This window comes from Schistocerca serialis, unplaced genomic scaffold, assembly GCF_023864345.2.
Source record: "Schistocerca serialis cubense isolate TAMUIC-IGC-003099 unplaced genomic scaffold, iqSchSeri2.2 HiC_scaffold_1356, whole genome shotgun sequence".
NCBI lineage: Eukaryota > Metazoa > Arthropoda > Insecta > Orthoptera > Acrididae > Schistocerca > Schistocerca serialis.
The window spans coordinates 1-20,030 of NW_026047576.1; the positions used below are offsets into that span (position 1 = coordinate 1).

Below are 20,030 nucleotides of genomic sequence, written 5' to 3' on the forward strand. Positions count from 1 at the left end.
ACGCTTCTTCTGTGGCGCGGCTACAGTATAAGGACGCCAACGGCCCATACCATGTTGAATACACCGGTTCTCGTCCGATCACCGAAGTTAAGCAACATCGGGCCCGGTTAGTACTTGGATGGGGTGACCGCCTGGGAACACCGGGTGCTGTTGGCTCTATCTCATTTTTTTCATTTTTACGTCGCTGCACCTGCCAGCCCTCTTTTCATACTAACTTTCAGGTGTTGGCAAAGATGCTTCCACAAGCATTTTAAACTACTGTATCAAACGTAAGATACGAAATTGCAGTAATGAACTCAGTTTTGAGCAAGAATGTGCGAAAGAAGAGTGCTAGAACGCCTCGGAAATAACAACACACTACGAATCGACAGATGAGTTTTGAAATACGTCAGGGCCTACTGTTTTGTAGCGGTGCTAAAGTCCGCAAAGTAAATAAAACAAAAACAAACAAACAAAAAAAAAGAAGAAGAAGAAGAAGAAGAAGAAGAAGAAATAAAATCTTCTGTTCTCGTCCGATCACCGAAGTGAAGCAGCAACGTTAGTACTCGGAAGGGTGAGCGCCTGGGAACTCTGGCTGTGTTCATTTTTTCGCTTTTTAAGTCGCTACTCCTGCCAGCCCTCTTTCCGTACTACCTTTCTGTTGTGACAAAGAGACTTCCTTAAGCATTTTTTAAACGGTCGTAAGAAACGAAACTGCAGTAACTAACTCAGTTTGAAGGAGAATGTGCTAACCAAGTTTGCCAGGAAGTCTTTGAAAACGACAAAACAGTACGAATCGGGCGGTATGCTCCGAAAATACGATAGCGCCTATCGCTCTGCAGCGGCGTACAGCTCCAAATTCGATTTGTAATCATACATTGATTCATTTGTCCTCCCGCAGACGTTTCTCGCGCTTGTGCTGTCAAATGGACCGCGACCCGAGCGGCAGCGAGCGGCAGTCGAGCAAAGTCGGGACAAGTCGGGACGGAAGGGGGGGACAGGCGAGAATGCACCGCGCAAATTACGCAAATATCTGGAAGCGCGGCGCGTGTCAGGCAGGTGAGAAAGCTTCCGTCGGTCCAGCAGGGACACCGCGCGCAGTCCCCCCCGCCGCCCGGCCGCGCGCAAGCCCTGCGCCGGATAACAGGAACAAGGTGCGTCGCCAGCCAGTGTCGGAGGCCGCACGCACCAAACGAATGACAGGCGGTGCATCCAGCAGCTGTGTTGTGCGCCTCACCTTGGTTCGGCAGTCGCCTATGAGACGCCGAGGCGAGCGCGCACTCCGCGCCACCTTCGAGGTGGAAAAGACATGCTTTGCGTCAAATGTGCCACGGAAAGCGGCGATTGCGTGTGTTGGGAGAAGAGGCGAACGCTTCTTCTGTGGCGCGGCTACAGTATAAGGACGCCAACGGCCATACCATGTTGAATACACCGGTTCTCGTCCGATCACCGAAGTTAAGCAACATCGGGCCCGGTTAGTACTTGGATGGGTGACCGCCTGGGAACACCGGGTGCTGTTGGCTCTATCTCATTTTTTTCATTTTTTACGTCGCTGCACCTGCCAGCCCTCTTTTCATACTAACTTTCAGGTGTTGGCAAAGATGCTTCCACAAGCATTTTAAACTACTGTATCAAACGTAAGATACGAAATTGCAGTAATGAACTCAGTTTGAGCAAGAATGTGCGAAAGAAGAGTGCTAGAACGCCTCGGAAATAACAACACACTACGAATCGACAGATGAGTTTTGAAATACGTCAGGGCCTACTGTTTTTGTAGCGGTGCTAAAGTCCGCAAAGTAAATAAACAAAAACAAACAAACAAAAAAAAAAGAAGAAGAAGAAGAAGAAGAAGAAGAAGAAATAAAATCTTCTGTTCTCGTCCGATCACCGAAGTGAAGCAGCAACGTTAGTACTCGGAAGGGTGAGCGCCTGGGAACTCTGGCTGTGTTCATTTTTTCGCTTTTTAGTCGCTACTCCTTGCCAGCCCTCTTTCCGTACTACCTTTCTGTTGTGACAAAGAGACTTCCTTAAGCATTTTTAAACGGTCGTAAGAAACGAAAACTGCAGTAACTAACTCAGTTTGAAGGAGAATGTGCTAACCAAGTTTGCCAGGAAGTCTTTGAAAACGACAAAACAGTACGAATCGGGCGGTATGCTCCGAAATACGATAGCGCCTATCGCTCTGCAGCGGCGTACAGCTCCAAATTCGATTTGTAATCATACATTGATTCATTTTGTCCTCCCGCAGACGTTTCTCGCGCTTGTGCTGTCAAATGGACCGCGACCCGAGCGGCAGCGAGCGGCAGTCGAGCAAAGTCGGGACAAGTCGGGACGGAAGGGGGGGGACAGGCGAGAATGCACCGCGCAAATTACGCAAATATCTGGAAGCGCGGCGCGTGTCAGGCAGGTGAGAAAGCTTCCGTCGGTCCAGCAGGACACCGCGCGCAGTCCCCCCGCCGCCCGGCCGCGCGCAAGCCCTGCGCCGGATAACAGGAACAAGGTGCGTCGCCAGCCAGTGTCGGAGGCCGCACGCACCAAACGAATGACAGGCGGTGCATCCAGCAGCTGTGTTGTGCGCCTCACCTTGGTTCGGCAGTCCGCCTATGAGACGCCGAGGCGAGCGCGCACTCCGCGCCACCTTCGAGGTGGAAAAGACATGCTTTGCGTCAAATGTGCCACGGAAAGCGGCGATTGCGTGTGTTGGGAGAAGAGGCGAACGCTTCTTCTGTGGCGCGGCTACAGTATAAGGACGCCAACGGCCATACCATGTTGAATACACCGGTTCTCGTCGTCCGATCACCGAAGTTAAGCAACATCGGGCCCGGTTAGTACTTGGATGGGTGACCGCCTGGGAACACCGGGTGCTGTTGGCTCTATCTCATTTTTTCATTTTTACGTCGCTGCACCTGCCAGCCCTCTTTTCATACTAACTTTCAGGTGTTGGCAAAGATGCTTCCACAAGCATTTTAAACTACTGTATCAAACGTAAGATACGAAATTGCAGTAATGAACTCAGTTTGAGCAAGAATGTGCGAAAGAAGAGTGCTAGAACGCCTCGGAAATAACAACACACTACGAATCGACAGATGAGTTTTGAAATACGTCAGGGCCTACTGTTTTGTAGCGGTGCTAAAGTCCGCAAAGTAAATAAACAAAAACAAACAAACAAAAAAAAGAAGAAGAAGAAGAAGAAGAAGAAGAAGAAATAAAATCTTCTGTTCTCGTCCGATCACCGAAGTGAAGCAGCAACGTTAGTACTCGGAAGGGTGAGCGCCTGGGAACTCTGGCTGTGTTCATTTTTCGCTTTTTAGTCGCTACTCCTGCCAGCCCTCTTTCCGTACTACCTTTCTGTTGTGACAAAGAGACTTCCTTAAGCATTTTAAACGGTCGTAAGAAACGAAACTGCAGTAACTAACTCAGTTTGAAGGAGAATGTGCTAACCAAGTTTGCCAGGAAGTCTTTGAAAACGACAAAACAGTACGAATCGGGCGGTATGCTCCGAAATACGATAGCGCCTATCGCTCTGCAGCGGCGTACAGCTCCAAATTCGATTTGTAATCATACATTGATTCATTTGTCCTCCCGCAGACGTTTCTCGCGCTTGTGCTGTCAAATGGACCGCGACCCGAGCGGCAGCGAGCGGCAGTCGAGCAAAGTCGGGACAAGTCGGGACGGAAGGGGGGGACAGGCGAGAATGCACCGCGCAAATTACGCAAATATCTGGAAGCGCGGCGCGTGTCAGGCAGGTGAGAAAGCTTCCGTCGGTCCAGCAGGACACCGCGCGCAGTCCCCCCGCCGCCCGGCCGCGCGCAAGCCCTGCGCCGGATAACAGGAACAAGGTGCGTCGCCAGCCAGTGTCGGAGGCCGCACGCACCAAACGAATGACAGGCGGTGCATCCAGCAGCTGTGTTGTGCGCCTCACCTTGGTTCGGCAGTCGCCTATGAGACGCCGAGGCGAGCGCGCACTCCGCGCCACCTTCGAGGTGGAAAGACATGCTTTGCGTCAAATGTGCCACGGAAAGCGGCGATTGCGTGTGTTGGGAGAAGAGGCGAACGCTTCTTCTGTGGCGCGCTACAGTATAAGGACGCCAACGGCCATACCATGTTGAATACACCGGTTCTCGTCCGATCACCGAAGTTAAGCAACATCGGGCCCGGTTAGTACTTGGATGGGTGACCGCCTGGGAACACCGGGTGCTGTTGGCTCTATCTCATTTTTTTCATTTTTACGTCGCTGCACCTGCCAGCCCTCTTTTCATACTAACTTTCAGGTGTTGGCAAAGATGCTTCCACAAGCATTTTAAACTACTGTATCAAACGTAAGATACGAAATTGCAGTAATGAACTCAGTTTGAGCAAGAATGTGCGAAAGAAGAGTGCTAGAACGCCTCGGAAATAACAACACACTACGAATCGACAGATGAGTTTTGAAATACGTCAGGGCCTACTGTTTTGTAGCGGTGCTAAAAGTCCGCAAAGTAAATAAACAAAAACAAACAAACAAAAAAAAGAAGAAGAAGAAGAAGAAGAAATAAAATCTTCTGTTCTCGTCCGATCACCGAAGTGAAGCAGCAACGTTAGTACTCGGAAGGGTGAGCGCCTGGGAACTCTGGCTGTGTTCATTTTTCGCTTTTTAGTCGCTACTCCTGCCAGCCCTCTTTCCGTACTACCTTTCTGTTGTGACAAAGAGACTTCCTTAAGCATTTTAAACGGTCGTAAGAAACGAAACTGCAGTAACTAACTCAGTTTGAAGGAGAATGTGCTAACCAAGTTTGCCAGGAAGTCTTTGAAAACGACAAAACAGTACGAATCGGGCGGTATGCTCCGAAATACGATAGCGCCTATCGCTCTGCAGCGGCGTACAGCTCCAAATTCGATTTGTAATCATACATTGATTCATTTGTCCTCCCGCAGACGTTTCTCGCGCTTGTGCTGTCAAATGGACCGCGACCCGAGCGGCAGCGAGCGGCAGTCGAGCAAAGTCGGGACAAGTCGGGACGGAAGGGGGGGACAGGCGAGAATGCACCGCGCAAATTACGCAAATATCTGGAAGCGCGGCGCGTGTCAGGCAGGTGAGAAAGCTTCCGTCGGTCCAGCAGGACACCGCGCGCAGTCCCCCCGCCGCCCGGCCGCGCGCAAGCCCTGCGCCGGATAACAGGAACAAGGTGCGTCGCCAGCCAGTGTCGGAGGCCGCACGCACCAAACGAATGACAGGCGGTGCATCCAGCAGCTGTGTTGTGCGCCTCACCTTGGTTCGGCAGTCGCCTATGAGACGCCGAGGCGAGCGCGCACTCCGCGCCACCTTCGAGGTGGAAAGACATGCTTTGCGTCAAATGTGCCACGGAAAGCGGCGATTGCGTGTGTTGGGAGAAGAGGCGAACGCTTCTTCTGTGGCGCGGCTACAGTATAAGGACGCCAACGGCCATACCATGTTGAATACACCGGTTCTCGTCCGATCACCGAAGTTAAGCAACATCGGGCCCGGTTAGTACTTGGATGGGTGACCGCCTGGGAACACCGGGTGCTGTTGGCTCTATCTCATTTTTTCATTTTTACGTCGCTGCACCTGCCAGCCCTCTTTTCATACCTAACTTTCAGGTGTTGGCAAAGATGCTTCCACAAGCATTTTAAACTACTGTATCAAACGTAAGATACGAAATTGCAGTAATGAACTCAGTTTGAGCAAGAATGTGCGAAAGAAGAGTGCTAGAACGCCTCGGAAATAACAACACACTACGAATCGACAGATGAGTTTTGAAATACGTCAGGGCCTACTGTTTTGTAGCGGTGCTAAAGTCCGCAAAGTAAATAAACAAAAACAAACAAACAAAAAAAAGAAGAAGAAGAAGAAGAAGAAGAAGAAGAAATAAAATCTTCTGTTCTCGTCCGATCACCCGAAGTGAAGCAGCAACGTTAGTACTCGGAAGGGTGAGCGCCTGGGAACTCTGGCTGTGTTCATTTTTCGCTTTTTAGTCGCTACTCCTGCCAGCCCTCTTTCCGTACTACCTTTCTGTTGTGACAAAGAGACTTCCTTAAGCATTTTAAACGGTCGTAAGAAACGAAACTGCAGTAACTAACTCAGTTTGAAGGAGAATGTGCTAACCAAGTTTGCCAGGAAGTCTTTGAAAACGACAAAACAGTACGAATCGGGCGGTATGCTCCGAAATACGATAGCGCCTATCGCTCTGCAGCGGCGTACAGCTCCAAATTCGATTTGTAATCATACATTGATTCATTTGTCCTCCCGCAGACGTTTCTCGCGCTTGTGCTGTCAAATGGACCGCGACCCGAGCGGCAGCGAGCGGCAGTCGAGCAAAGTCGGGACAAGTCGGGACGGAAGGGGGGGACAGGCGAGAATGCACCGCGCGCAAATTACGCAAATATCTGGAAGCGCGGCGCGTGTCAGGCAGGTGAGAAAGCTTCCGTCGGTCCAGCAGGACACCGCGCGCAGTCCCCCCGCCCGCCCGGCCGCGCGCAAGCCCTGCGCCGGATAACAGAACAAGGTGCGTCGCCAGCCAGTGTCGGAGGCCGCACGCACCAAACGAATGACAGGCGGTGCATCCAGCAGCTGTGTTGTGCGCCTCACCTTGGTTCGGCAGTCGCCTATGAGACGCCGAGGCGAGCGCGCACTCCGCGCCACCTTCGAGGTGGAAAGACATGCTTTGCGTCAAATGTGCCCACGGAAAGCGGCGATTGCGTGTGTTGGGAGAAGAGGCGAACGCTTCTTCTGTGGCGCGGCTACAGTATAAGGACGCCAACGGCCATACCCATGTTGAATACACCGGTTCTCGTCCGATCACCGAAGTTAAGCAACATCGGGCCCGGTTAGTACTTGGATGGGTGACCGCCTGGGAACACCGGGTGCTGTTGGCTCTATCTCATTTTTTCATTTTTACGTCGCTGCACCTGCCAGCCCTCTTTTCATACTAACTTTCAGGTGTTGGCAAAGATGCTTCCACAAGCATTTTAAACTACTGTATCAAACGTAAGATACGAAATTGCAGTAATGAACTCAGTTTAGAGCAAGAATGTGCGAAAGAAGAGTGCTAGAACGCCTCGGAAATAACAACACACTACGAATCGACAGATGAGTTTTGAAATACGTCAGGGCCTACTGTTTCTGTAGCGGTGCTAAAGTCCGCAAAGTAAATAAACAAAAACAAACAAACAAAAAAAAAGAAGAAGAAGAAGAAGAAGAAATAAAATCTTCTGTTCTCGTCCGATCACCGAAGTGAAGCAGCAACGTTAGTACTCGGAAGGGGTGAGCGCCTGGGAACTCTGGCTGTGTTCATTTTTCGCTTTTTAGTCGCTACTCCTGCCAGCCCTCTTTCCGTACTACCTTTCTGTTGTGACAAAGAGACTTCCTTAAGCATTTTAAACGGTCGTAAGAAACGAAACTGCAGTAACTAACTCAGTTTGAAGGAGAATGTGCTAACCAAGTTTGCCAGGAAGTCTTTGAAAACGACAAAACAGTACGAATCGGGCGGTATGCTCCGAAATACGATAGCGCCTATCGCTCTGCAGCGGCGTACAGCTCCAAATTCGATTTGTAATCATACATTGATTCATTTGTCCTCCCGCAGACGTTTCTCGCGCTTGTGCTGTCAAATGGACCGCGACCCGAGCGGCAGCGAGCGGCAGTCGAGCAAAGTCGGGACAAGTCGGGACGGAAGGGGGGGAGAATGCACCGCGCAAATTACGCAAATATCTGGAAGCGCGGCGCGTGTCAGGCAGGTGAGAAAGCTTCCGTCGGTCCAGCAGGACACCGCGCGCAGTCCCCCCGCCGCCCGGCCGCGCGCAAGCCCTGCGCCGGATAACAGGAACAAGGTGCGTCGCCAGCCAGTGTCGGAGGCCGCACGCACCAAACGAATGACAGGCGGTGCATCCAGCAGCTGTGTTGTGCGCCTCACCTTGGTTCGGCAGTCGCCTATGAGACGCCGAGGCGAGCGCGCACGTCCGCGCCACCTTCGAGGTGGAAAGACATGCTTTGCGTCAAATGTGCCACGGAAAGCGGCGATTGCGTGTGTTGGGAGAAGAGGCGAACGCTTCTTCTGTGGCGCGGCTACAGTATAAGGACGCCAACGGCCATACCATGTTGAATACACCGGTTCTCGTCCGATCACCGAAGTTAAGCAACATCGGGCCCGGTTAGTACTTGGATGGGTGACCGCCTGGGAACACCGGGTGCTGTTGGCTCTATCTCATTTTTTCATTTTTACGTCGCTGCACCTGCCAGCCCTCTTTTCATACTAACTTTCAGGTGTTGGCAAAGATGCTTCCACAAGCATTTTAAACTACTGTATCAAACGTAAGATACGAAATTGCAGTAATGAACTCAGTTTGAGCAAGAATGTGCGAAAGAAGAGTGCTAGAACGCCTCGGAAATAACAACACACTACGAATCGACAGATGAGTTTTGAAATACGTCAGGGCCTACTGTTTTGTAGCGGTGCTAAAGTCCGCAAAGTAAATAAACAAAAACAAACAAACAAAAAAAAGAAGAAGAAGAAGAAGAAGAAGAAGAAATAAAATCTTCTGTTCTCGTCCGATCACCGAAGTGAAGCAGCAACGTTAGTACTCGGAAGGGTGAGCGCCTGGGAACTCTTGCTGTGTTCATTTTTCGCTTTTTAGTCGCTACTCCTGCCAGCCCTCTTTCCGTACTACCTTTCTGTTGTGACAAAGAGACTTCCTTAAGCATTTTAAACGGTCGTAAGAAACGAAACTGCAGTAACTAACTCAGTTTGAAGGAGAATGTGCTAACCAAGTTTGCCAGGAAGTCTTTGAAAACGACAAAACAGTACGAATCGGGCGGTATGCTCCGAAATACGATAGCGCCTATCGCTCTGCAGCGGCGTACAGCTCCAAATTCGATTTGTAATCATACATTGATTCATTTGTCCTCCCGCAGACGTTTCTCGCGCTTGTGCTGTCAAATGGACCGCGACCCGAGCGGCAGCGAGCGGCAGTCGAGCAAAGTCGGGACAAGTCGGGACGGAAGGGGGGGACAGGCGAGAATGCACCGCGCAAATTACGCAAATATCTGGAAGCGCGGCGCGTGTCAGGCAGGTGAGAAAGCTTCCGTCGGTCCAGCAGGACACCGCGCGCAGTCCCCCCGCCGCCCGGCCGCGCGCAAGCCCTGCGCCGGATAACAGGAACAAGGTGCGTCGCCAGCCAGTGTCGGAGGCCGCACGCACCAAACGAATGACAGGCGGTGCATCCAGCAGCTGTGTTGTGCGCCTCACCTTGGTTCGGCAGTCGCCTATGAGACGCCGAGGCGAGCGCGCACTCCGCGCCACCTTCGAGGTGGAAAGACATGCTTTGCGTCAAATGTGCCACGGAAAGCGGCGATTGCGTGTGTTGGGAGAAGAGGCGAACGCTTCTTCTGTGGCGCGGCTACAGTATAAGGACGCCAACGGCCATACCATGTTGAATACACCGGTTCTCGTCCGATCACCGAAGTTAAGCAACATCGGGCCCGGTTAGTACTTGGATGGGTGACCGCCTGGGAACACCGGGTGCTGTTGGCTCTATCTCATTTTTTCATTTTTACGTCGCTGCACCTGCCAGCCCTCTTTTCATACTAACTTTCAGGTGTTGGCAAAGATGCTTCCACAAGCATTTTAAACTACTGTATCAAACGTAAGATACGAAATTGCAGTAATGAACTCAGTTTGAGCAAGAATGTGCGAAAGAAGAGTGCTAGAACGCCTCGGAAATAACAACACACTACGAATCGACAGATGAGTTTTGAAATACGTCAGGGCCTACTGTTTTGTAGCGGTGCTAAAGTCCGCAAAGTAAATAAACAAAAACAAACAAACAAAAAAAAGAAGAAGAAGAAGAAGAAGAAGAAGAAGAAATAAAATCTTCTGTTCTCGTCCGATCACCGAAGTGAAGCAGCAACGTTAGTACTCGGAAGGGTGAGCGCCTGGGAACTCTGGCTGTGTTCATTTTTCGCTTTTTAGTCGCTACTCCTGCCAGCCCTCTTTCCGTACTACCTTTCTGTTGTGACAAAGAGACTTCCTTAAGCATTTTAAACGGTCGTAAGAAACGAAACTGCAGTAACTAACTCAGTTTGAAGGAGAATGTGCTAACCAAGTTTGCCAGGAAGTCTTTGAAAACGACAAAACAGTACGAATCGGGCGGTATGCTCCGAAATACGATAGCGCCTATCGCTCTGCAGCGGCGTACAGCTCCAAATTCGATTTGTAATCATACATTGATTCATTTGTCCTCCCGCAGACGTTTCTCGCGCTTGTGCTGTCAAATGGACCGCGACCCGAGCGGCAGCGAGCGGCAGTCGAGCAAAGTCGGGACAAGTCGGGACGGAAGGGGGGGACAGGCGAGAATGCACCGCGCAAATTACGCAAATATCTGGAAGCGCGGCGCGTGTCAGGCAGGTGAGAAAGCTTCCGTCGGTCCAGCAGGACACCGCGCGCAGTCCCCCCGCCGCCCGGCCGCGCGCAAGCCCTGCGCCGGATAACAGGAACAAGGTGCGTCGCCAGCCAGTGTCGGAGGCCGCACGCACCAAACGAATGACAGGCGGTGCATCCAGCAGCTGTGTTGTGCGCCTCACCTTGGTTCGGCAGTCGCCTATGAGACGCCGAGGCGAGCGCGCACTCCGCGCCACCTTCGAGGTGGAAAGACATGCTTTGCGTCAAATGTGCCACGGAAAGCGGCGATTGCGTGTGTTGGGAGAAGAGGCGAACGCTTCTTCTGTGGCGCGGCTACAGTATAAGGACGCCAACGGCCATACCATGTTGAATACACCGGTTCTCGTCCGATCACCGAAGTTAAGCAACATCGGGCCCGGTTAGTACTTGGATGGGTGACCGCCTGGGAACACCGGGTGCTGTTGGCTCTATCTCATTTTTTCATTTTTACGTCGCTGCACCTGCCAGCCCTCTTTTCATACTAACTTTCAGGTGTTGGCAAAGATGCTTCCACAAGCATTTTAAACTACTGTATCAAACGTAAGATACGAAATTGCAGTAATGAACTCAGTTTGAGCAAGAATGTGCGAAAGAAGAGTGCTAGAACGCCTCGGAAATAACAACACACTACGAATCGACAGATGAGTTTTGAAATACGTCAGGGCCTACTGTTTTGTAGCGGTGCTAAAGTCCGCAAAGTAAATAAACAAAAACAAACAAACAAAAAAAAGAAGAAGAAGAAGAAGAAGAAGAAGAAGAAATAAAATCTTCTGTTCTCGTCCGATCACCGAAGTGAAGCAGCAACGTTAGTACTCGGAAGGGTGAGCGCCTGGGAACTCTGGCTGTGTTCATTTTTCGCTTTTTAGTCGCTACTCCTGCCAGCCCTCTTTCCGTACTACCTTTCTGTTGTGACAAAGAGACTTCCTTAAGCATTTTAAACGGTCGTAAGAAACGAAACTGCAGTAACTAACTCAGTTTGAAGGAGAATGTGCTAACCAAGTTTGCCAGGAAGTCTTTGAAAACGACAAAACAGTACGAATCGGGCGGTATGCTCCGAAATACGATAGCGCCTATCGCTCTGCAGCGGCGTACAGCTCCAAATTCGATTTGTAATCATACATTGATTCATTTGTCCTCCCGCAGACGTTTCTCGCGCTTGTGCTGTCAAATGGACCGCGACCCGAGCGGCAGCGAGCGGCAGTCGAGCAAAGTCGGGACAAGTCGGGACGGAAGGGGGGGACAGGCGAGAATGCACCGCGCAAATTACGCAAATATCTGGAAGCGCGGCGCGTGTCAGGCAGGTGAGAAAGCTTCCGTCGGTCCAGCAGGACACCGCGCGCAGTCCCCCCGCCGCCCGGCCGCGCGCAAGCCCTGCGCCGGATAACAGGAACAAGGTGCGTCGCCAGCCAGTGTCGGAGGCCGCACGCACCAAACGAATGACAGGCGGTGCATCCAGCAGCTGTGTTGTGCGCCTCACCTTGGTTCGGCAGTCGCCTATGAGACGCCGAGGCGAGCGCGCACTCCGCGCCACCTTCGAGGTGGAAAGACATGCTTTGCGTCAAATGTGCCACGGAAAGCGGCGATTGCGTGTGTTGGGAGAAGAGGCGAACGCTTCTTCTGTGGCGCGGCTACAGTATAAGGACGCCAACGGCCATACCATGTTGAATACACCGGTTCTCGTCCGATCACCGAAGTTAAGCAACATCGGGCCCGGTTAGTACTTGGATGGGTGACCGCCTGGGAACACCGGGTGCTGTTGGCTCTATCTCATTTTTTCATTTTTACGTCGCTGCACCTGCCAGCCCTCTTTTCATACTAACTTTCAGGTGTTGGCAAAGATGCTTCCACAAGCATTTTAAACTACTGTATCAAACGTAAGATACGAAATTGCAGTAATGAACTCAGTTTGAGCAAGAATGTGCGAAAGAAGAGTGCTAGAACGCCTCGGAAATAACAACACACTACGAATCGACAGATGAGTTTTGAAATACGTCAGGGCCTACTGTTTTGTAGCGGTGCTAAAGTCCGCAAAGTAAATAAACAAAAACAAACAAACAAAAAAAAGAAGAAGAAGAAGAAGAAGAAATAAAATCTTCTGTTCTCGTCCGATCACCGAAGTGAAGCAGCAACGTTAGTACTCGGAAGGGTGAGCGCCTGGGAACTCTGGCTGTGTTCATTTTTCGCTTTTTAGTCGCTACTCCTGCCAGCCCTCTTTCCGTACTACCTTTCTGTTGTGACAAAGAGACTTCCTTAAGCATTTTAAACGGTCGTAAGAAACGAAACTGCAGTAACTAACTCAGTTTGAAGGAGAATGTGCTAACCAAGTTTGCCAGGAAGTCTTTGAAAACGACAAAACAGTACGAATCGGGCGGTATGCTCCGAAATACGATAGCGCCTATCGCTCTGCAGCGGCGTACAGCTCCAAATTCGATTTGTAATCATACATTGATTCATTTGTCCTCCCGCAGACGTTTCTCGCGCTTGTGCTGTCAAATGGACCGCGACCCGAGCGGCAGCGAGCGGCAGTCGAGCAAAGTCGGGACAAGTCGGGACGGAAGGGGGGGACAGGCGAGAATGCACCGCGCAAATTACGCAAATATCTGGAAGCGCGGCGCGTGTCAGGCAGGTGAGAAAGCTTCCGTCGGTCCAGCAGGACACCGCGCGCAGTCCCCCCGCCGCCCGGCCGCGCGCAAGCCCTGCGCCGGATAACAGGAACAAGGTGCGTCGCCAGCCAGTGTCGGAGGCCGCACGCACCAAACGAATGACAGGCGGTGCATCCAGCAGCTGTGTTGTGCGCCTCACCTTGGTTCGGCAGTCGCCTATGAGACGCCGAGGCGAGCGCGCACTCCGCGCCACCTTCGAGGTGGAAAGACATGCTTTGCGTCAAATGTGCCACGGAAAGCGGCGATTGCGTGTGTTGGGAGAAGAGGCGAACGCTTCTTCTGTGGCGCGGCTACAGTATAAGGACGCCAACGGCCATACCATGTTGAATACACCGGTTCTCGTCCGATCACCGAAGTTAAGCAACATCGGGCCCGGTTAGTACTTGGATGGGTGACCGCCTGGGAACACCGGGTGCTGTTGGCTCTATCTCATTTTTTCATTTTTACGTCGCTGCACCTGCCAGCCCTCTTTTCATACTAACTTTCAGGTGTTGGCAAAGATGCTTCCACAAGCATTTTAAACTACTGTATCAAACGTAAGATACGAAATTGCAGTAATGAACTCAGTTTGAGCAAGAATGTGCGAAAGAAGAGTGCTAGAACGCCTCGGAAATAACAACACACTACGAATCGACAGATGAGTTTTGAAATACGTCAGGGCCTACTGTTTTGTAGCGGTGCTAAAGTCCGCAAAGTAAATAAACAAAAACAAACAAACAAAAAAAAGAAGAAGAAGAAGAAGAAGAAGAAGAAGAAATAAAATCTTCTGTTCTCGTCCGATCACCGAAGTGAAGCAGCAACGTTAGTACTCGGAAGGGTGAGCGCCTGGGAACTCTGGCTGTGTTCATTTTTCGCTTTTTAGTCGCTACTCCTGCCAGCCCTCTTTCCGTACTACCTTTCTGTTGTGACAAAGAGACTTCCTTAAGCATTTTAAACGGTCGTAAGAAACGAAACTGCAGTAACTAACTCAGTTTGAAGGAGAATGTGCTAACCAAGTTTGCCAGGAAGTCTTTGAAAACGACAAAACAGTACGAATCGGGCGGTATGCTCCGAAATACGATAGCGCCTATCGCTCTGCAGCGGCGTACAGCTCCAAATTCGATTTGTAATCATACATTGATTCATTTGTCCTCCCGCAGACGTTTCTCGCGCTTGTGCTGTCAAATGGACCGCGACCCGAGCGGCAGCGAGCGGCAGTCGAGCAAAGTCGGGACAAGTCGGGACGGAAGGGGGGGACAGGCGAGAATGCACCGCGCAAATTACGCAAATATCTGGAAGCGCGGCGCGTGTCAGGCAGGTGAGAAAGCTTCCGTCGGTCCAGCAGGACACCGCGCGCAGTCCCCCCGCCGCCCGGCCGCGCGCAAGCCCTGCGCCGGATAACAGGAACAAGGTGCGTCGCCAGCCAGTGTCGGAGGCCGCACGCACCAAACGAATGACAGGCGGTGCATCCAGCAGCTGTGTTGTGCGCCTCACCTTGGTTCGGCAGTCGCCTATGAGACGCCGAGGCGAGCGCGCACTCCGCGCCACCTTCGAGGTGGAAAGACATGCTTTGCGTCAAATGTGCCACGGAAAGCGGCGATTGCGTGTGTTGGGAGAAGAGGCGAACGCTTCTTCTGTGGCGCGGCTACAGTATAAGGACGCCAACGGCCATACCATGTTGAATACACCGGTTCTCGTCCGATCACCGAAGTTAAGCAACATCGGGCCCGGTTAGTACTTGGATGGGTGACCGCCTGGGAACACCGGGTGCTGTTGGCTCTATCTCATTTTTTCATTTTTACGTCGCTGCACCTGCCAGCCCTCTTTTCATACTAACTTTCAGGTGTTGGCAAAGATGCTTCCACAAGCATTTTAAACTACTGTATCAAACGTAAGATACGAAATTGCAGTAATGAACTCAGTTTGAGCAAGAATGTGCGAAAGAAGAGTGCTAGAACGCCTCGGAAATAACAACACACTACGAATCGACAGATGAGTTTTGAAATACGTCAGGGCCTACTGTTTTGTAGCGGTGCTAAAGTCCGCAAAGTAAATAAACAAAAACAAACAAACAAAAAAAAGAAGAAGAAGAAGAAGAAGAAGAAGAAGAAATAAAATCTTCTGTTCTCGTCCGATCACCGAAGTGAAGCAGCAACGTTAGTACTCGGAAGGGTGAGCGCCTGGGAACTCTGGCTGTGTTCATTTTTCGCTTTTTAGTCGCTACTCCTGCCAGCCCTCTTTCCGTACTACCTTTCTGTTGTGACAAAGAGACTTCCTTAAGCATTTTAAACGGTCGTAAGAAACGAAACTGCAGTAACTAACTCAGTTTGAAGGAGAATGTGCTAACCAAGTTTGCCAGGAAGTCTTTGAAAACGACAAAACAGTACGAATCGGGCGGTATGCTCCGAAATACGATAGCGCCTATCGCTCTGCAGCGGCGTACAGCTCCAAATTCGATTTGTAATCATACATTGATTCATTTGTCCTCCCGCAGACGTTTCTCGCGCTTGTGCTGTCAAATGGACCGCGACCCGAGCGGCAGCGAGCGGCAGTCGAGCAAAGTCGGGACAAGTCGGGACGGAAGGGGGGGACAGGCGAGAATGCACCGCGCAAATTACGCAAATATCTGGAAGCGCGGCGCGTGTCAGGCAGGTGAGAAAGCTTCCGTCGGTCCAGCAGGACACCGCGCGCAGTCCCCCCGCCGCCCGGCCGCGCGCAAGCCCTGCGCCGGATAACAGGAACAAGGTGCGTCGCCAGCCAGTGTCGGAGGCCGCACGCACCAAACGAATGACAGGCGGTGCATCCAGCAGCTGTGTTGTGCGCCTCACCTTGGTTCGGCAGTCGCCTATGAGACGCCGAGGCGAGCGCGCACTCCGCGCCACCTTCGAGGTGGAAAGACATGCTTTGCGTCAAATGTGCCACGGAAAGCGGCGATTGCGTGTGTTGGGAGAAGAGGCGAACGCTTCTTCTGTGGCGCGGCTACAGTATAAGGACGCCAACGGCCATACCATGTTGAATACACCGGTTCTCGTCCGATCACCGAAGTTAAGCAACATCGGGCCCGGTTAGTACTTGGCTGGCTGCCCGCCTGGCAACACCTCGGTGCCGAGCGAGCAGTACTTCCGTGTGCGACTTGGTCGGCGGCGCCTCGTGTGCCGTCTGTCTTCTGCCTCGCGGCTACATTTCATCAAGTCCGTAAGTAATGGAAAGTTTCTATGATGCTAGTGAAGAGCGTGAAAATAACGTACAATGTGAATTCGATAGTTCCGTTGGCAAACCGTCCGCGTTCGAAATTCATCGTTGGATACTCGAGGAATTGTGTTTATCGACCGATGACGTTCTTGGTGTTCAGTTTGACACTTTTATTAATTCTGTGTTTTTGAAGTTGAAAACTCCGGAATTATGTGATACTGTTGTCAATGTTAATGATGGCGTCCGTAAATTTAGACATCTAGACGGTCGCATTAGTAATGTGAATATTTCTCATGGTGGGTTTGGCCTTCGAAATGTTCGTGTGTTCAACTTGCCTTTTGAAATTCGCAATGACACAATATCTCGTCATTTGCGGCCGTACGGGACCGTGCTATCTGTTACTAAAGAAAAATGGTCCTCCGCCTATGTTTTTCAAGTTGAAAATGGCGTGAGGAGTGTAAAGATGGTCGTACGTCAACATATTCCGTCCTTCTTGCTAGTTAACGGTCATCGTGCTTTCATAACATATAATGGTCAACCTCAGACGTGTTCTTTTTGTGGTGCTGTCGGTCATTACCGACAAAACTGCCCTAAACGCAGGCCGCCTGTTCAGTTGCCACGTGTGGATAATTTAGGTGGGCCTAGTTTTGCCTCTGTTGCCGCAACGAGTTTAGGTTCCGCCCCCCCCGCACGTGTGCCACTCGCGGCCGCCCCCCCTGTACCGGCCGCCGCTGACGCCATGGATACGTCTGTTCCCGATAGTGACTCTGTTTCTGTACCTCCTGTTGAGCCCTCTTTGGTCGCGGATGCGACGACTGTACCTATTACTAAAAAACCGGTAGTGGACGATGTTTCACCGGAATCCGTGCCGCTGTCGGTCGTTGTTCCGCGTCCTGTCCCGGTTGCGGAACCCGATAAATCGGCGGTTGTTCCAACTCCCGTCCCCGACAGTGTCTCTGCTGCCGGTGACGTTGTTGTTGACAGTGAGGCTTTTACTGCGCCTAAACCTCGTAGAGACCGGAATGTTGCTCGGGCTTCTGGCACACCGCGTTTGCGTAGTGCCAGTAGTTCTGCTTCTTTCGATACGCGTGGTGTTTCGGCCAAAAATCGGAGTCCGTCTCCGGTGGCGCGTTCTCCTGCCCCCCCTCACGCTCGGTCGGTTGGTCAACCGACCTCCCGACAGCCGGCTGCGCGCTCCGGGGCCGATCTCGGCCAGCGCCCGTCTCAGGGAGGGGGCGGCAGGCGCCAGGCGAAAAAGCAGACGTCTTCCCGCACCCAGCCGGAGGGTGCTGTAGTAACTGCCACGCAACAACGTGATATCACGGTTCAACACCTAAAAACATTTTTGAGTCAGCCGTTTTCCGCTGCTGATTCCGACATGGCGGTAGATCCGCCTGTGTCTGTGACACCCCCCCCCTTACCAACAAAACGAAAGGCCGAAGATTCGCACCATCGTCGTGCCCCCCCTTCCACCCACGATTTGGTGCCGGCCTTATCTTCTGATGTCGTAATGCCCGCTGTGGAGCATTCCGTCGCAGGGGATCCCGTCACAGTTTCCGGGACCCCACCGCCTCCGCCCCCCCCTCCTAGTCAATCACGGGCATGGTCGGAGGATGTTGAGGCAGGTGATTCCCATTAGTGCGACTCTTTGTATGTCCTTCCCCCTCCGCGCACGTTGGTATGTTTTATTGTGTTTTACGCGTTTTCATGTTTTTCTGTTCTTGTTTTTTTCCTGTGTTTTAAGTATATATGTTTCCCGATTGTAGCCAGTGGAACATTTTAACGGTAAATCTTAATAAGCTGCGAAATCCGCAGAAAGCAATGTTTCTTAAAGATTTTTTGTATGATAATCACTGTCACGTCGCCTTTTTACAGGAGGTGACTTGTGAAGCGCTTTTATATTTGAACGATTTTACTGATTTTATTGTGATTGACAATGTTGCGCCTGATTCTGATACGGGCACTGCAATTTTAGTACGTTCTGGCTTACCTGTTTCTAATGTTGCCATTTTACCGACCGGTCGTGCTGTCGCCTGTACCATTTTTGGCATTTTGTTTGTGAATGTGTACGCTCCGTCGGGAAATGTTAAACCGGCCAGGGCTGAATTTTATGGTAGGGATTTATGTCAGCTTTTATCTAGGAATGTCGATGCTTTAATCGTCGGGGGTGATTTTAATTGTGTTTTAGACGACAGAGATCAGGAGCCGCGTCCGAACAAATGCCACGAACTGGGTGCTTTGGTCGCTAGCTTTCATTTGCTCGACACGTGGCGTGTTTTACACCCCGATTTTACTTATTTCACATATTTTTACGGTGCGGGGCGTAGCCGCCTCGATCGCATTTATGTGTCTAGGCAGCTGTCTGCCCGTGTTTGTACTGCTGACGTGACTCCTGTCGTATTTTCCGACCACTCCAGCTATTCCTGTCGTCTTTTATTACCTCGTTTGTGTGTTCCTCGTCGTACTAATTTGTGGAAGTTTAATTGTAGTTTACTTAATGACGACCATTTTGTGACTAGTTTTACCCGTATGTGGCAGAGGTTGGTGCGAACTCGCGACGGTCATAGTAGCACCATTGAGTGGTGGGTTGCGATCGCTAAGCCGGCGATTCGCAACTTTTTAATCGATTATAGCCGTGAGGCGGCACGCTGGCGTCGGGCGACGGCACGCTTCCGCCAGGATTGTTTACGCGATTTGGCGTTGCGAGTGACGTCACAGCCCGATTTGTTGCCCACTCTGAAGCGATTTCAAGCTCAGCTTTTAATTGACATGCGTGCCGCTAGTGCTGGGGTGACCGTCCGCAGTCAGCCTGCAGGTTTTGTTGCTGGGGAACCTCTGTCCATTTATCATTTACACCGGGAACGCAAACGCCGCGAACGTTTGCGCATTACTGTTTGGCAGTTGCGGAACGGCTGTCGGACTTCTGTACAGTCGGACATTGAAAACGATATCTTTGAACATTTTGCATCGCTTTTCCGTGATGTTGACGTTGATTCCGACGCGTTGCGAGAATTCTTGCGGGTTGTTCCACATGTTTTAACTCGCCCGGACAGGCATCTTTTAAATGACGCCTATACGTCTGATGAAGTTTTCGACGCCGTTCGGCGGAGTCCCAAAGGGAAGTCCCCGGGTCCCGATGGGATTCCTGCGGAATTTTATTCGAAATTTTTTCCCCTTTTAAGTGAGATTTTAGTGGATTTAGCGAACGATCTTCGCAATGGTGTGACTGTACCAACTGCTTTTGTGGAGGGGGTTGTGACGCTTGTTCCCAAATCCCGTGCTGTACCTCATATCGATGCTGTCCGTCCAATTACTTTATTAAATGCTGATTATAAGATCGTTACGCGTTGCGTCGCTCAGCGACTTAAAAACGTCTTGCCGACCGTACTTAGTGATCAGCAAACATGTGCGGTCCGAGATCGGAATATCTTTGACGCTATCCTTGCGTACCGAGACTGTATAGGATATGTGAAAAGTGCTCGGCTCCGGACAGCGGCGATTTTATTAGTTGACTTTAAAAATGCCTTTGACCGCATTAGTCATTTTTATTTGCGTCGGGTTATGGTACGCATGGGGTTTGGTTATCTATTTACCCGATTCGTGACGCATTTGTTGCAACCTGCTACTTCCCGTATATGTGTCAATGGTCGTCTCACTCCTGCTTTTCGTGTGGGTCGCTCCGTGCGGCAGGGGTGTCCGCTTTCCATGGCGCTTTTTGCCATTGCGCTGGATCCCCTCCTCCGTTCTATCAGTCAGGAATGTCGCGGCATTCAGATGGGGACTA

General features: G+C 51.2%; 12 non-coding genes and 1 pseudogene across 12 annotated transcripts; all 13 read left to right on the forward strand.

Annotated features, from left to right (window-relative positions):
- Window positions 1-35: 35 nt before the first annotated feature.
- On the forward strand, window positions 36-156 carry LOC126440203 (5S ribosomal RNA). Its single transcript, XR_007581385.1, has one exon. It is a non-coding gene; the product is annotated as a 5S ribosomal RNA (ribosomal RNA).
- Window positions 157-1,383: 1,227 nt separating this feature from the next.
- Window positions 1,384-1,502, forward strand: LOC126440182 (5S ribosomal RNA). The gene has a single exon (XR_007581366.1). It is a non-coding gene; the product is annotated as a 5S ribosomal RNA (ribosomal RNA).
- A 1,228-nt stretch (window positions 1,503-2,730) lies between these two features.
- On the forward strand, window positions 2,731-2,852 carry LOC126440200 (5S ribosomal RNA). Its single transcript, XR_007581383.1, has one exon. It is a non-coding gene; the product is annotated as a 5S ribosomal RNA (ribosomal RNA).
- A 1,214-nt stretch (window positions 2,853-4,066) lies between these two features.
- LOC126440194 (5S ribosomal RNA) lies at window positions 4,067-4,185 on the forward strand. The gene has a single exon (XR_007581377.1). It is a non-coding gene; the product is annotated as a 5S ribosomal RNA (ribosomal RNA).
- Window positions 4,186-5,393: 1,208 nt separating this feature from the next.
- Window positions 5,394-5,512, forward strand: LOC126440205 (5S ribosomal RNA). The gene has a single exon (XR_007581386.1). It is a non-coding gene; the product is annotated as a 5S ribosomal RNA (ribosomal RNA).
- A 1,220-nt stretch (window positions 5,513-6,732) lies between these two features.
- Window positions 6,733-6,852, forward strand: LOC126440199 (5S ribosomal RNA). Its single transcript, XR_007581382.1, has one exon. It is a non-coding gene; the product is annotated as a 5S ribosomal RNA (ribosomal RNA).
- Window positions 6,853-8,056: 1,204 nt separating this feature from the next.
- LOC126440206 (5S ribosomal RNA) lies at window positions 8,057-8,175 on the forward strand. Its single transcript, XR_007581387.1, has one exon. It is a non-coding gene; the product is annotated as a 5S ribosomal RNA (ribosomal RNA).
- Window positions 8,176-9,387: 1,212 nt separating this feature from the next.
- Window positions 9,388-9,506, forward strand: LOC126440207 (5S ribosomal RNA). The gene has a single exon (XR_007581388.1). It is a non-coding gene; the product is annotated as a 5S ribosomal RNA (ribosomal RNA).
- A 1,215-nt stretch (window positions 9,507-10,721) lies between these two features.
- On the forward strand, window positions 10,722-10,840 carry LOC126440183 (5S ribosomal RNA). The gene has a single exon (XR_007581367.1). It is a non-coding gene; the product is annotated as a 5S ribosomal RNA (ribosomal RNA).
- A 1,215-nt stretch (window positions 10,841-12,055) lies between these two features.
- On the forward strand, window positions 12,056-12,174 carry LOC126440184 (5S ribosomal RNA). The gene has a single exon (XR_007581368.1). It is a non-coding gene; the product is annotated as a 5S ribosomal RNA (ribosomal RNA).
- Window positions 12,175-13,380: 1,206 nt separating this feature from the next.
- On the forward strand, window positions 13,381-13,499 carry LOC126440185 (5S ribosomal RNA). Its single transcript, XR_007581369.1, has one exon. It is a non-coding gene; the product is annotated as a 5S ribosomal RNA (ribosomal RNA).
- Window positions 13,500-14,714: 1,215 nt separating this feature from the next.
- Window positions 14,715-14,833, forward strand: LOC126440186 (5S ribosomal RNA). The gene has a single exon (XR_007581370.1). It is a non-coding gene; the product is annotated as a 5S ribosomal RNA (ribosomal RNA).
- A 1,215-nt stretch (window positions 14,834-16,048) lies between these two features.
- On the forward strand, window positions 16,049-16,166 carry LOC126440204 (5S ribosomal RNA; annotated as a pseudogene).
- The last annotated feature ends 3,864 nt before the right edge of the window (window positions 16,167-20,030 follow it).